Source organism: Cydia strobilella, chromosome 1 (genome assembly GCF_947568885.1).
Source record: "Cydia strobilella chromosome 1, ilCydStro3.1, whole genome shotgun sequence".
NCBI lineage: Eukaryota > Metazoa > Arthropoda > Insecta > Lepidoptera > Tortricidae > Cydia > Cydia strobilella.
Window position 1 is genome coordinate 20797470 of NC_086041.1, and position 15871 is coordinate 20813340.

General features: G+C 34.0%; 1 protein-coding gene across 1 annotated transcript in view; it reads left to right on the plus strand.

Moving 5' to 3' along the window:
* The first annotated feature begins 2173 nt into the window (after positions 1-2173).
* Positions 2174-15871, plus strand: part of LOC134741939 (carcinoembryonic antigen-related cell adhesion molecule 1-like) — a 40800-nt gene continuing 27102 nt past the window's right edge. The window contains exon 1 of the mRNA XM_063674826.1: positions 2174-2539. The gene's annotated coding sequence lies outside the window, so the exon portion shown is untranslated. The remainder of the gene's footprint in view (positions 2540-15871) is intronic.

Here is a 15871-nt window from a genome sequence, read left to right on the forward strand (position 1 = left end):
GTTTATTTATGAATAGGCCCTTTCAGTTTGGTGTTTTTAGTGTTTTCTGATTGCTAGCGAGATATTTGTGTAGATATTTGAAAGAGTGCTGTATGTCCAAGACGTTATTTTTCTAGTAGGTACTCTTAAAATAATGTCCAAACAAACATAATGCATGTTTTTACATCGATTGCCGGCCCATATTATACAATTTAAATTAACTCGTTTACGTTTTAACAAAGTTTTAATAGATTAGAGCTTAATTACAGAACTGATAAGTTTTCGTATCGATTATAATTTACAAATTTAATTAAAACTATCTTTGCATATTTTTATGTTTCACAGTGAAATATGTTTGCTCTTTGTGTAACTTTGTTACTCTTTTATTTTATTTAAACTTTATTGCACAAAACATATACAACAATGTACAAATGGCGGACTTAATGCCAAATGGCATTCTCTACCAGTCACCATAGGGCCAAACAGAGAAGCTTAGAATTGGTGCAAGGAGAGAAAGAAAAAAAAACAATGAATTAGAAGAAAAGCAAACTATTATACTTATAAACTACGTATATTACATAAATACAGTACACTATAAATATTAGAATACATACATACTATAAATATAATATTGATGAATATTATTCGAACTCTTGTTTTAGCAAATGCTTTCGTAACATCCGCTTGAAAGAATACTTACTTGGAGCTTGTCTGATGTTTAGAGGAAGTGAATTCCAAAGACGACTAGCATGGACGGCGAAAGAATTTGTCATAAATCCAGTACGGTGGGAAGGGACGGTCAGTTTAAGAATGCGGGAAGTACGCAGCTCACAACCTAGACGAGGAGTATCGAAGACGAATTTACTTCTGAGATATTACAGGAGCAGAAGGCTCAAATAGGATAGAATACAGAACAGAAAGGATTCGGAATGACCTACGACGACATATGGAAAGCCAATTGAGCTTTCGACGGTAAAATGCTCTTCTTTGACATGGAGATACACAGACTTGAGATTTTATTATTAGTTAAGTCTTAAGTTTACAATTACATAATGTGGACGAGTATTGATGACATAAAAACGAACATATTTTTTTCCGAAGTTAAGAAAACATTTTTCAAGTATTGTATAGCAACTTCATTCACAAACATAAATTACTTCTCATACTAGTACTATTACATAAACTCTTAAGGGGTTAATGAATGAAAATTGGTTTTACAGAGAAATAACATTTGCTACACTGTAGTTGAAAGAGCTATCAGCAAAATCGAGTGTTTGGATCCCAATAAACATACATACTTTTTAGTTTTACTTAAAAATAAAAAATAAATAACGTTTATTTCATACTTAAGTAGCGTACACACACACCCACATACAGACACACACACAAACACCCACACACACACACACACACACACACACACACACACACACACACACACACACACACACACACACGCGCGCGCGCGCGCGCGCTCGCACACACTCCACCCCGTAAATATAAATTCCACTTACGTATTTGTCTCTTCTGTATGTTTTATTTTTAAATGTATTTTTTGTTTGTATTTTTCTACATGCACTTTTTGTACTCAAGTTAATTTTATATTTGAGATTTCTCATTCAAAAAACAGCCATCATATTCAGATTAGTTAAAATCTTTCAATAAAATCTATTTCCCTGGTTCCCCGGATAGAGGCTGCACCTATAGTTAGTTTTTTTAGCATGAGAAAAATCTTAACGTCTTTTTATTGAAAAATATTGTAAAACGCTTTTAAGAAATTATTTTTTATTACTTCTAAAAGCAAAATAACGTAAAAGATCGTAAGTATATGATTTATAATTGTAACATATTTGCTGTGACTTATTTTTCAAAAGGGGTTTTTAATAAAAAGACACGTCAACCTTCTTTCTAATGCTAAAAAACGAACTATTAGTCTGGGGCCGATGGATATTAGCTTAATTGTAAAATCTAATTTATGTTAAGTTCAATCTGTTATGTCAATTTGTAAAAATTTGTTGGTTAACAAACGATTTGTATTTTTTAAATATTTTAAATACAATTTCCTACAATCAAGAAGAGGTTTAAAACTACTTTATATTTTCAAGAGGTATCAAAACCAATACTGATAGTGTTATTTCAAAAAATGTTTCATTTTACGTAAATTATCTGATGTGGTGTTAGGACCATAGACTTGTAGGTGTAATTAAGAGAGCTAGATTAATTGAAATAGAAATACATTTATTAGGAGTGCAGGACGGTGGCGCAAAGTTACGCAGGCGCGCTAGGCATGACACATCGCAGTGGTGGCCCTACGGACGCGAAGGCAACCCGCCGGCAAAGCCAACGTTCCCACGACGTCCGAAAACCCCATTTACAAAAACTCCTTCTCGTTCGTTTTTCGTGACAGTGTCTTGAGTTCCAAACTTGAACGCGAAACAAAAGAACTTTTCGGCTTTCTTTTGTTTCTGTTATCTTTTGTAGTGAAGTGTTCCGTTTTACCGCTCAAGTGTTGATAAGATATTAAAATCTTTGGAGTAAGGGGCTGAAGGTTGACACTATGGTAATTACTGACCTCGATCTCTGTTGCTTTTTGTTTTCGATCTCTGAAGTATTACACAATATTCTTGCAAGTTGTTATAAAAATGATTAGTTATTGAGGCATTTGTATTATGTTGATGCTATTTTTAGTATATTTAATTAATCATATTATTTTTACATAGTCTTCCGTTTATTTAATATTACTAAGTACCTACTTTTTATATTTTAATGCTTAAAAACTTACCTACTGAGATGCTTATTAGAATAAAATAACTAAAATTCTGACAAATCGTACGAATCCATATTATTTAACATATTTCAAAAAATTAAGCTAATTACTATTGTTATAATAAATCAGCTTAGTTAGTTTATTTGGTTTTTGTGAGACAATTGCTACCTAACTAAACTTAATCTTATATTCTTAAAATTTGTTGACGGCCGATTTGAAAAACAACCAGAACTGAAATAAAACTATGAAAACGGATTATATCGCGGATTTTTCATAGTTTTATTTCATGAGTAACTATCGCGGTAACCGAAGACAATATTATAACCAGAACTGAACCAACTTGAAACGTGTGTGATCGCAAAAAGTCGCGCAAACAAAAGCTCTTGCGAGCCAGGCTTAATTATTTGTCATGTTATAGTTTGAATACGATACCTTTGGGTTCAATTGTCGTAAAGGACAAAATGCTAGTTTTCAGGAGGCGACAAACAGCGATTTTTTAATTGATATATTTTTGTTGTTTATCGAGCTATGTTAATATAATTAAATACTAAAGAAATTAATATCCTTTAAAATTACACTGTGAGTGTCCTTTACACTCATTATTTTTTTAATAATTTTGTGTATCTTATTTACAATGGGGTCGTAAGTGAATTTCTTACATTAATTTATTCCGAATTCGGGGTGTAGTTACCGGTCACGATACACATGTTAACTGTTTTCAGCATAGTTTACTGTTACGAAGCTTAAAAATGTATCGAACGGTAGTCGATTCGGCTAGATATATCCAGATTATACTTGTAATTAATATTTTTATGAAAATATAGTAATAATAAAGAAACTACAATATTTTTAACCATATATATATAATAAAATCTGTCGATGTTCTATCGTATCGATATTTCAATGTCGTTGTATATGTAGGTAATGAGTATTGAGTAGGCATACGAATAAAGCCGTATCAGTAATTGTTCTCAAATCAATTGACGTGTTATTTCTACATCTATATCTGTTGTATCTGGAAAAGCACGCATAGTTTCATACTTTCTGTTGGACGTTGTTCTTAACACGTTATCAATACACATTCATCATGAGCCTGCCAGTGGCATAAAATACCAAAAAAAATCTGACTGGGAAACCTGGGGGCCTACCGAGAACACCGAAGCTCGCAAATTGCGGACATCTTTCTCTTTTACTCCATTAGGGCGTAATTAGAGTGACAGTACTGGCACAATCTGTAAAAATCTACGACCAACCTACTCGATTGCTTATCTATTTCGCTTACTTAACATATTACTGTCTTTTAAAGGTTGGTACGGTGGCTTAGTAAATTAAAGATCCATCTTAGCACAGAACCCTAAAAACGGAATTCTAAATATATTATTATCGTAAGGTACACAGTATAGATTTGTTTTAAACTCTAAATTATGTAAGGAGCGTACCCACGTTGCAAAGCGTTGCGTTGCGTTGATAGTGCAACATAAAATAGTAGAAATTATATAAAATGGAACTAAAAATTTTCCATACTAAATTGTTGCCATGTTTAAGCATTTTACGTCAAAAATGTGACAGCTACGTAGGAAGTGGCGCCCTCAATAATTTTCTACAATTTCTTGTCGGACTATAATAAGCAAATATCATTCATTCGTTCATAGTCATTTATCGATCTAACATTTTTTTTGATCTTGCCCATCTCTATTGAGTGAATGAATGGACGAATGAGTAGTTTGACTGGCTGTCAACTTGCCTTCAAAAGCAAAATGCCACATGTGTTAAGAATATCGTATGGAGATATGACTTTTTAACTTAAGAAGGTACAAACACACTCTCAGAACATTCAGTTGTCATTTTTACTGTGTAATTACAATCAATTTAGCGCGTGTGTGTACCAACCAGAGCGCAAGATCGCACGTGTAAGTACACTGTATATGTGTGAGTAGGCCTTATGCGTACAATATTGTAAATGTAGTTGAAATGCACACATTTTTAACTGCGGCGACATCGGTCCCGATACTAAAGCGAGTTTTAGACTAGCAAGAACTTGCATGCAATTTACGTTACATTGCGGTATCTGAGCAAACTTTAGAAGGCAGTTTACCTTACTAGTCGGCAATGTAACGTAAATTGCATGCAAGTTCTTGCTAGTCTAAACCTCGCTTAACTGACGATGACAGCGGATCTATAGATATCTATGCGTGGGACGAAAGTACACGTAAGGATGCATATGTAGTTGAGCGTTAAACGTTTAACGCAGCTGTCAGTTGGAAGTCCCATAAGAAGTTTCACTTCAGGCCGTTCCATTGGTTTGCCGCTGTCTCTGTCACATTTCGCAAGAAAGAACGGGAAAGATCATGCGCGCCAAGTGTCAATTTTGATCGAATTTTGTAGATTTTTTTTTATTTTAAAAACGTTACCCTACAATATCGAAATTCGAAAGCTATGAAATTACTATTTAAGTTAAGATTGTTGTTTCTTCTTTTTTTGTTTATAGTATCACATAATAAATAACCGAGTAAAGTTGGATTAAAAGTCCGAGGTAGAGGTTACTTTGGGAATTAATTGTATCGAGCGAAGTGTCATAATTGGTGTATCAGAAGCTATGATATTAAAGATAATATAGTCAAGAACTACATATATTTTTTCCACTTCTACGAATATCAACGCCTCTTAGAAAAACAGGATCATATAAGGAGATTTTTCGACTTTTAGCTCAGGGAACCGCCTTCAATAAATATGGGTGCCAACAACCCTGCCTGTGAAGCCTTTGTCCCTGGATTCGAATCCCGCTAAGGGAATATATTTTTGTGATGAGCACAGATATTTGTTCCTGAGTCATGGGTGTTTTCTATGTATTTAAGTATTTATATATTATATATATTGCTGTCTGAGTACCCATAATACAATCCTCCTTGGGCTACCGTGGGACTTAGTCAATGTGTGTAAGAATATATATTTATTGGTTTAAAATAATTACTTGCTCAAAAAGTAGCTAACATTCGGGAATGAAGGTGTAACTAATAATACTATTGTAAATAATATTGTCTTCGGTTACCGCGATAGTTGCTCATGAAATATAACTATCTATTTCAATCATAAAATAACAGAATTTAATCATAACAAGGGAAGTATTTTATCGGCTAACGATGATTAGAATTAGGATACCAAGCATCAGGACATTTACTTAGTGAATAAAAGACTTTAATTGTATACAGTAAGTTTTAATAATAAAATAATTTCAATATTTCAAGATGTTTATGAAACAATTAAGTAAACGAATCATTTAAAACCGATTTTGTTATAAAGTATTAACTACCACTATTCAATATTTGACATTCAAAATCATCAATTATAATTCATTTTCTCATTAGTTTTTGGACAATCAAGAGAGCCTTTATGAGCTGGTGTTGTGAAAATAATTAAATTACGCACAAACAACCACTTCCACCGCTCAGGAATGTATAAACAGTCATAAGCTCATAACCCCACGCCGGTCAAGCTGAGTGTACGACGAGAATCGGGATAGCGAGGCAATCGGCAGTCGCTGATACACCTGTCTCGTTCTCCTAATCAACAAGAAAGGTAAGCTGGGAAGGTACAGTGTATTATGCACACTGCTAGTATGTTGTCGCAAGACTATAAGAGATTTCACTGCGAGTAAACCAATGATAGTTGCGGAAAAAAACACTGAGCTGAGCTTTCTATTTCTATTTCTATTTCTATTTGGAAGGTTTGAAGGGCAAACAATAATAATATTTTAGTAATAAAGGTCCCATAAAACTATTCATTAATTATGTGAGGTGTGCAATAAAGAACATTTCATTGTGTATTGTCTATCTTGATCATCAAGACAAATGAAGGGCTTAAAGGACGGTCGACAAAAGACATGTAAGTCATTTACAACAATATTTATATTTAGCTGTAACCTTTACGATATATCTTAGAACTTCTAATTTATAACTGGTAATTTTACGAAGATTTTATGCAAGCTCATAGTGTAAAAATTGGGTCGTAAAGCGCTTGGAATTCTGAACAAAACTATATATAAATCATTTTTGCCAAAATGTCCTTTACGCCAATTGAACCCAAAGGTATCGTCTTATGTTGCTATTTGACTTGAATGTACTTGGTTGCTGTTAACATTTAAAAAATAGGGTATTATTAAAAATTGTAAATGTGTATTATTTTCATACAAATGTGTAAATATAGGAACCCTTATAGGATCACTTTGTTGTCAGTCCGTCCGTCTGTCTGTTAAGACCCTTTATCTCGAGTACTCGTGGAGGTAATCGAGTTGAAAATTAAAACCATACACTCAGGTCTACAGTCCCTTAAAGCTGTGAAAAAATCAAACTTATAAGAGTAATTCTTAAAAAAGTGTATAAGTGTAGTGCATCTGCATGTTAGTTAACCAAAAAAAATTTTTTTGTACTTTTTTCACTTTTAAGAATGAAAAATATTTTCTAATATTTCAAGAACCCCAAATTTCTAAGAGGCACCGGAATGTTAATAAAAATGAGGAAGTTATGGCAAGTCGAAGTTTTGAGATACAGGTTAAAGTTAAACTATACAGGTTAGGAGGGAAATGTAGCAGAAAAAGTGAGATTTAATTTAAATTATATATGATTAAACTTATTAAAATAGGATATTGTGGGTAGATCTGATATTTGTGATATACGCATATACCTAAGTAAGTAAAGTACGAGTCAGTTTCAGCCCGAACTTGGTGTTTGATTTACATCCTTAAATGGCGCAGCCTGTAGGATAGAAAGTAAAAATTAAATATTTAAGGAAGTTAAATTAAATATTTCTTTAAAGACGTTATCTTGAATTGCATAATTCCAGTTTGGGTGTATATAAAGCCCTACCATCATCGCTGAACGTTGGCATAGGCTTATTTAACGGCCGCTTCCGTAACAGCAATCTTCTGTCATTCAAAAATGCATAGTCGCAGAAAGAGGTTCCTATGGTCCTGTGTCATACGCGCTAGTGCTACTGTGTCAGATATGGACACGGCTAAAAAGACGAATCACATCAAATTATCGCTTGCTACCTAACTTCGGCACCCTCACCGGACTCGCAAGGTAGTCAGTTGAAATTTGGTATTTATATGTAAGTTTGTGACCTAAAGACGGACATGTAACGTAAACAAATTAATTTTAAACATGGGGGCCACTTTTTGGGGGCTCAATAAGAAAATTAAAAAAAAGGTTATCAAACTATAATGTGTTACATATCGAATGAAAGAGCTCATTGTGAGAATCTCAAATATATATTTTTTATAATTTTAGGATAAACAGTTTAGAAGTTATTCACGAAAATAGGCAAAAAATGAGCATCCCCCCCCTTTATCTCCGAAACTACAGGGTCTAAAATTTTGAAAAAAATACACACATAATTGTCATTTTTTAGCTATTTTCTTAAATAACTTGTAAACTATTTATTTCAAAATTACAAAAAAATATATTTGAGATTCCCAAAATGATCTTTTATTTGATATGTAACACGATATAGTTTGAAAAACTTTATTCTTTAATTTTCCCATTTACCCCCCAAAAAAATTCAATTGTTTACGTTACATGTCCGTCTTTGGGTTACAAATATTGGGTGTTGGGTTAGGTTGGGTTGGGTTGGTTTGGTACATATGTGTACCAAATTTCATTTGAATTGGTCCAGTAGTTTTGGAGAAAATGGGCTGTGACAGACGGACAGACAGACAGACAGACAGACAGACAGACAGACAGACAGACAGACAGACGCACGAGTGATCCTATAAGGGTTCCGTTTTTTCCTTTTGAGGTACGGAACCCTAAAAATATACTGATTTGACTAGTAGCCAAATACCCTATAAGGCATAGTGCAGTGCTGGGACATTAATGTACTCTGGTCAAATTTAACACATAAATAGCGCCTTAACACGCCGAGACTGAGCCTTTTACGTGTAGGTATATGTTTTAAATAGGTACTTAGTTTTCTGTGCACCTCAGCTATCACAAAAAGTGCAGGATGATGTTTTTACCACTATGTTTTATATCACGTTCATATTTTATTTTACATAAAAATGAATTTTCACATTCTGCATGCAATAGCGTGCAGCCATTTTTTCCTGAAATATAACTCCGCTACAGTAGCGTTGTCATACGTTCAGGAAAGTTTATTGCATAATTAATGTTTAAGTTATATGGAAAGTTATAATGAGAGGTTTCGAATACAAAGTACTTTTACATATAACTCACTGTCATGTGATACAAGCTTTACGTATCGCTAATGATCTGTGGATACCAAAAACTGGCACAATTTAACAAATACTACAGACATATTATGACCTCGATTTTTAAAACAAGCACGTTTATTGTTTCCCTGCATGAAATAAAGTGATTAGACGATCTTTAGTGTTGAACTCTTTATACCAATCACTAAGAGTATGCGAGTTGAATCTTTAGTTTAATTTCGCATTTATGGCTATTTACATTAATCATAATACCAACATAACCAACTTGGTTAGAATAGAAGAGAATAGATAGAATAGAAATAATTTATTCGTTAGCACACACAAATAGAAAATTATACAAAACAGAGAAACATAAAAAAGAAAAAGTGCCACGAAATGGTCTCACCTCAGCATGTTGCTGGCGACTTCCAGCGCTGATCTTCCGGAGACCATCCGGTGAAACAATCACGACAGGTAACAAAAAACAACAATATTAATATATAACATACAAAAGACAAAGACAGAGATAAGTTAAAAATACATATTACAATATACGGTATTATTACATATTCTTTGATTATTATGTACAGCTGTTATATCCATGTTAGGTTATCCATGAAATAAAACTATGGAAAAGGATTACTTATATCGCGTATATTCGCGTAGTTTTATTTCGTGAGTACCTAACTATCGCGGTAACCGAAGACAATATTTGGTTAGGTTATATTGGTTTATCCCTACTATAATATTATTATCCATACTAATATTATACATGCGAAAGTCTGTCTGTCTGTCTGTCTGTCTGTGTGTTACCTCTTCACGCTTAAACCGCTGAGCCGATTTAGTTGAAATTTGGTATACAGATAGTTTGAGTCCCGGGGAAGGACATAGGATACTTTTTATCCTAGAACTCACCCCTTAAGAGGGTGAAAAGGGGGGTGGAAATTTGTATGGGATATCAATAACCGCTGAACCGATTTAGATTAAACTAGGTATGGCGATAGTTTGAGCTGTGGGAAAGAAAGACATAGGATAGTTTTTATCAATAATAATAAGCGAAGAACGAACGATTTTTATGCAGAATATTCAGCAATCGTGTTCGATCTTATTCCTTTTCCTATTCAGACACTCGATCGCTTGAAATAAATCTCATAATGTTTCAAGGTATTCGCATAAATTTATAATATTCTGTTTTTAGTATACAAGTGTAAAATATTTTGTATTTTTATTGAGTAGACATATATTAACGTAAATATATGAGTATCTAATGTATCTATCTGCCTCGCGATAGTTCATTGCAAACATGTTTACAGAGCTTGAAGTTGTTTTTGTTTGCCCAACTCTTACAGTTGTGGGCAATATAATAGCAGTCAATAAGAAAATGAAAATTAGGGGAAAACTATAACTTTAGATCAATTATATTGGATCTTTCTTATAATTCTTCTACATTACTTGACATTGTTTCAAAATTAACTGACATCACAGACCTTTGCGTCTATTACAGACGATTTATGCATTGCTATTTAGACAACAGGTTTGGTGACTGGAGGTCGATCGGATAGTGAGCGGCCTCCCTCATTTTTGGCAGAGAAAGCTCATGCCACCTGAGGGTCCAGTCCAAGTTTGCTTTCTTCGACACCAGCTTCTGCTATCTAACGCATTAAACCATCAACAAACTCGGCGACGATATTAAACTTCAGACATCAGATAAACATTTTAACAAACTATTGAAGAACTTATTAGTTAACAAATGCTACTATAAATTGAATGATTTCTTGGAAGATAAAAATGATCACGAATGTTATTAGTTTTTATTGAATTTAATGTTAATGATCACGAATGTTATTATTTTTAATCAAATTTAATGTTAATTATTAGTTTTAATTATTACTCACATTATTATTTTTATTCCATTTATTATTTACCAATTGTTATTAAACATTGCGTGACATATTACAAATTCTTAATCTTGACATTCTTGACATAACTATTAAATAAACTAATATTATATACCCTACATTTTTAATGTTAAATTTAATTATCAATAATATCTCCAGGACATTAATAAATTTGTTGCAATATAATTTTAAATTGCAATCTCTTAACCATTGTTCTGTTATAAAACCTAATTTATATAATAATGATTACATTAATACTAAAACCTAGCATACTTTAGATTTAAGACTATTGCTGTGCCCTACCAGAGTCCATGTGAAACCCACTATGTATGTACCACCAAATGTAAACCATGGATGCAATAAATAAATTATGAATTATGAATCAGGCTTGGTCGCATAGCCTTCTCAACACGCTTGCGTCATCCATCACGGTCTTCAGCTAAGGTTTCAGCTTAAAATGCAGCATCGGTCTTCCAACGTTCCTTTTAGCATACGCAACTGCAAAAAGCAAGACACGTCGAGGTATTCTAGAGGATTCCATCCGGTGCACATGCCCCAGCCACCGCAATCGTTTCTGTTTAAGAAGAGCGGCAAGACTGGGCAGCTGCGCTTTTTCAAGAACCCTTTTGGTTTGTCACTTTGTCCTGCCAAGTTATGCCTAAAATGTTGCGTAGACAGCGCATGTTAAAAGTGTTGAGCCGTCGTCCAGGTTTCTGCTCCGTACAAGAGTATACTTAGCAAGTCTGGTATACTATTATCTTGGTTCTAACAGTGAGATGTTTGTTACACCACACCCTTGAACGTAGCCTCCCAAACATGGTCGCCGCTTTGCACATACGAATATCGATCTCTGCATCAAGCGAGAGATTGTTCGACACGGTCGACTCAAGGTAGGAAAACTTTTATTGTCGACTTCCAGAGCCGTACCATCCATCAGTATTCTGGGTCTTTCCGCACTGCACTGCTCTAACACGACTGTCTTTTTGACATTGATGGACATGGAGAACAAAGTGCATGCCTGGGAAAACCTGTTTATGATGTTTTGCAACAGCTGCAGAGTTGGCCACAAAAGCTGCATCGTCAGCAAACAAGAAACTGTCGTCGAAGAAGTCCTCGCGATGTTTTGCTGATTTGAGGAGAGAGATATTGTATATCTTTCCGTCGTCTCTTGTATGCAAATGCACCCTGTTGGTTATTACTAAAAACAGCCTTTAAAAGTAGTGAGAAAAAAATACAATTGCTGGGATATTTTGCAGTCATAAAACACAGTGCCTTTCATGTCATCATGAAAAGATTTGACTAGATGTAAAAGTTTAGGAGGACATCCAATATTCTCAAGTGCCGTATAATTATAGTCCCCCTCTGCTGACAGTGTCAAAAGCCTTGTTGAGATCTACAAAGGCTACAAACAGAGGTGTGTTCTACAAAAAATATCATGAAAACCGGCTTTTTTACTGACTCGCGGAAATTCTTATAAAAATGTAGAACCCTATGAAAGAAATACAATTGTGTACTATAATTGTAATTTTAATTACGATCTGTATTCAAAATAATTATATATATATATTTAGTATGTCACTTTTAGCTCGCTCAACGGCCTTGAAGTTTTGAAAATTCCATACAAACCTAAACTTTCAAATGTGTGTTTTGCTTATTCTGATATTTTTATATTATCAAAATATGCATTTAATAAAATAACATTGCAAAATAAATCCAAAATTACAATATTTTAATATAATATTTAATTTTATACCTATTGAACGGCACGCCGTATGCAAAAATAATGAAAAACAACTTTTTTTGTACTTCTTTATATTAAATTTGATTTTTTTGTATTATTGGCAAATAAAACTGACAAATTACAGTATTATTTATTGAAAAATAAAACTTTTTAGTGACTTGAAGGAGTTCTATGCCAATGATTAAAATTTAGTGTTTGTATGAACTTGGCCATTGTTTACCTCGTTTGAGCGAGCAAAAAGTATATAAAAACAGTACTTTTTTTTACATATTTCTTTATTTTAGACCTAAACCTAACTTTTGGTAACTAATGAAGTTGAAAAAAATAAGTTTTTTTTCTCTATACAAAAGTGACACACCCTACGCTGTAACAACTGCTGTAAGGCTCAGAATAATTCCTAATTATTATGAGCTAGTTCTGCATTTCAAAAGTTGACGTTTGAGAATTCAGTTACCACAAAACATTATGGCGTTGTATAGCGTAACAAGTCCTACCTACTCTCAAACTCATTACTACCATTTTTACAGAATTAGAATCAGAATCAGAATGCTTTATTTGTAAAACATAGGTATACATGGGTCTTAGGTGTAGGTATACATTGAGCACTATGTTTTGCCGGTTGGCATACAAATGTCAAAGAGAGCGAGAATCTAATTAATATTGAAATGCGCAAAATGTTATCTTATAAAATAAATAAATTACAATTAAAATTAGCATTAAATTACATTTAAAATTAAAATACAATTTTATTAATATACAGTTCGAACACAATTAAAATATATCATCAGTCATGGTTATAAATGTTATAATTAATGTTTATGTCATATGTCGTAGTCATCTAGGTATTCTTTTATGGGGTAATATGCTTTATTTACTAGGAATTTGAAAAGTTCTTTTTTAAATATATGTACGTCCTGTAGTTTCCGTATGCTTTCTGGTAAATTATTATAAATTCGAGGTTCCATACCGAATATACTTTTTGAGAGAAGAGCTGTTTTATACAGTTTATTTTTTATATTGTCAATTTTACGTACACTGTTAAATTTTGTGTATTAACCTATATTATTTTTTACATACAATGCTGTTTCATATATATAAAGCGACGGAAGAGTTAATATTCTTAATTCAGTAAATAAAGCTTTACATGATTCAGTTATGTTTAAACCACATACAGATCGTATACATTTTTTTGGCTTTTAAACACTAAATATCTGTCTGTTGAGTTTCCCCAGACACAATATATTAACAACCGTTTCATTGGAAAATATCTCATTGTGTATATAAAAACATTGTAATTGGCTTGCATCATCCGCAACGAGCGCTCTTAGGTACTCTATACTTGAAAAATTGAAAAACCGACGTTTGTTTATGAAGTATCCTTTCATGCTTCTGCATTAAACTGCACTTTTATCCCTCATACTCATAAATTACAATATGTTTTCCATGTAATGCGTTCTTGATACTATCTGGACTTAAGTTTATGCTTATTTAAGAGTTTTGGAACGATTCCCGTATAGTGTTCTAGTGCTGTGCCAAAACTTGAACAATGCAGACGTGCGCTTTTGTTGTTTCTAGGTTGCATGTTTTGTACCTTGTGCTCGTTTGAGCTGTATTTTCAGATAGGTGTATTTTTTGAGCTAAAATCATTGAATAGATTTCTAGGAAAACAATAAGAGAACTACATTGTTTCTTGACCTTTACCTTAATATTTTTATTTTGCTTGCCTTTCTATACATATTTAGTGCTCATTTAGACGGCGCGCGAACTCGTATACGATTTTAGTTACACTGCGGACCATTGAGGTTACATCAATTCAGCCGACCGAACAATATAACGCAATGTAATGAAACTCGCATGCGAGTTCTCGCGCCGTCTAAATGAGCCCTCAAGGTTTAAAAACTAATAACTATACGTAGGTAATTATATATTTTTCACCACACCAGCTGGTAAAGGCCCTCTTGGTTGTTCAAAAACTGATGAGAAAGTTGCATTTTATCCACATGTGTGGCAAAGTAATCAAATGCAAATTTTGAGTCGTTTCCTTAAGTATGTTGGCTGGTAGAATTGACTTTTAAGTGATGATTTTGAATGATAAATATTAATTACCATTTATTTTGAATTGATTTGGTTTGATTTTGTTTGATATTTTACGATTAGTAGGTATTTTAGTTAGGTAGGTAAAAATGTTGTATTTCACTCAGTGGCAAAATTTGTTTAACCTTCGTGCCTTGAAACCCTCGCAACGCTCAAGATTCCACTTATCGAACCACTCGCTACGCTAGTAGTTCAATTTGGAATCTTTCGATTACTCGAGTATCAATATTAGCACGAGAGGTTAAACAACAACTTTGCCCCCTGCCTTGTAAAACAAATAACTCAAAGAAATTGCGAAATGAAAGACGACATTTGCAAATGTCACGACAAAATTCAAACGTCACGTGTCACGAGTAAGTAAATATAAAAGGTAATTTAGCTAATTACGAAATTCCTATGCGCCAGAGCAATAATATTGAAATGGCATGATATTTGGTACTTTATCAATATTGCTTGCCTTTCCGAAATGTTATGAAAAGTTTTATGTTGCATATTCATGATATGGCAACATTAATTGTTTTTGCTTGTTGGGATGTATGGGTAAATATAGTTTACATTAGAATATCGACGAAGTAAAATGTACACCACTTGCTAACCCCACCCTCCGGCATTAGGTGTCCGACCGCAGCGCACATCCTCTCGCGTTGTCACTTTCGACAGCCTCCCGTGCTTCGTGCTTGAATTATACAGTCAGCAGTCAGAGAGAGAAAGCTAGGCTAGAGGGCTGGAGGAGGTTCACGGGAGACATAAACAGCCTATTCAGAGGGAGCGCGAGTAGTGAAACTATTGGCGGGAGACCGAGCGTTCCATCTGGGTAGTCTGAAAGTGAATGTAGACTTTAGTCACGGAACCGGAAGAGATACTAAGCGTCATGCTGAAATCTCACTTTCCGGACTGCGAAGAGGTGACAGAAATAGAGGAACAGGAAGGTCGGGAGGAGTCCGACTGGGTGGTGGCATTAGGGGTGGTGGAGGAGGAGAGGGTAGAATGGGCGATTTGCTCCTTTGCAGCAGTGGGGATCCGCTATACGGGAATCAGCACGCTTACATGGCAGGAAAGTCAACGGAGACCTACTCAACCTAACGGTAAGTGTGGAAAGGGCATTAGAAACGAAACAATTCGCATTAGGCTGCTTCTTCGACGTAGATAAGACGTAGATATAAGTCTGCTAAGCTATTAGAATTTAT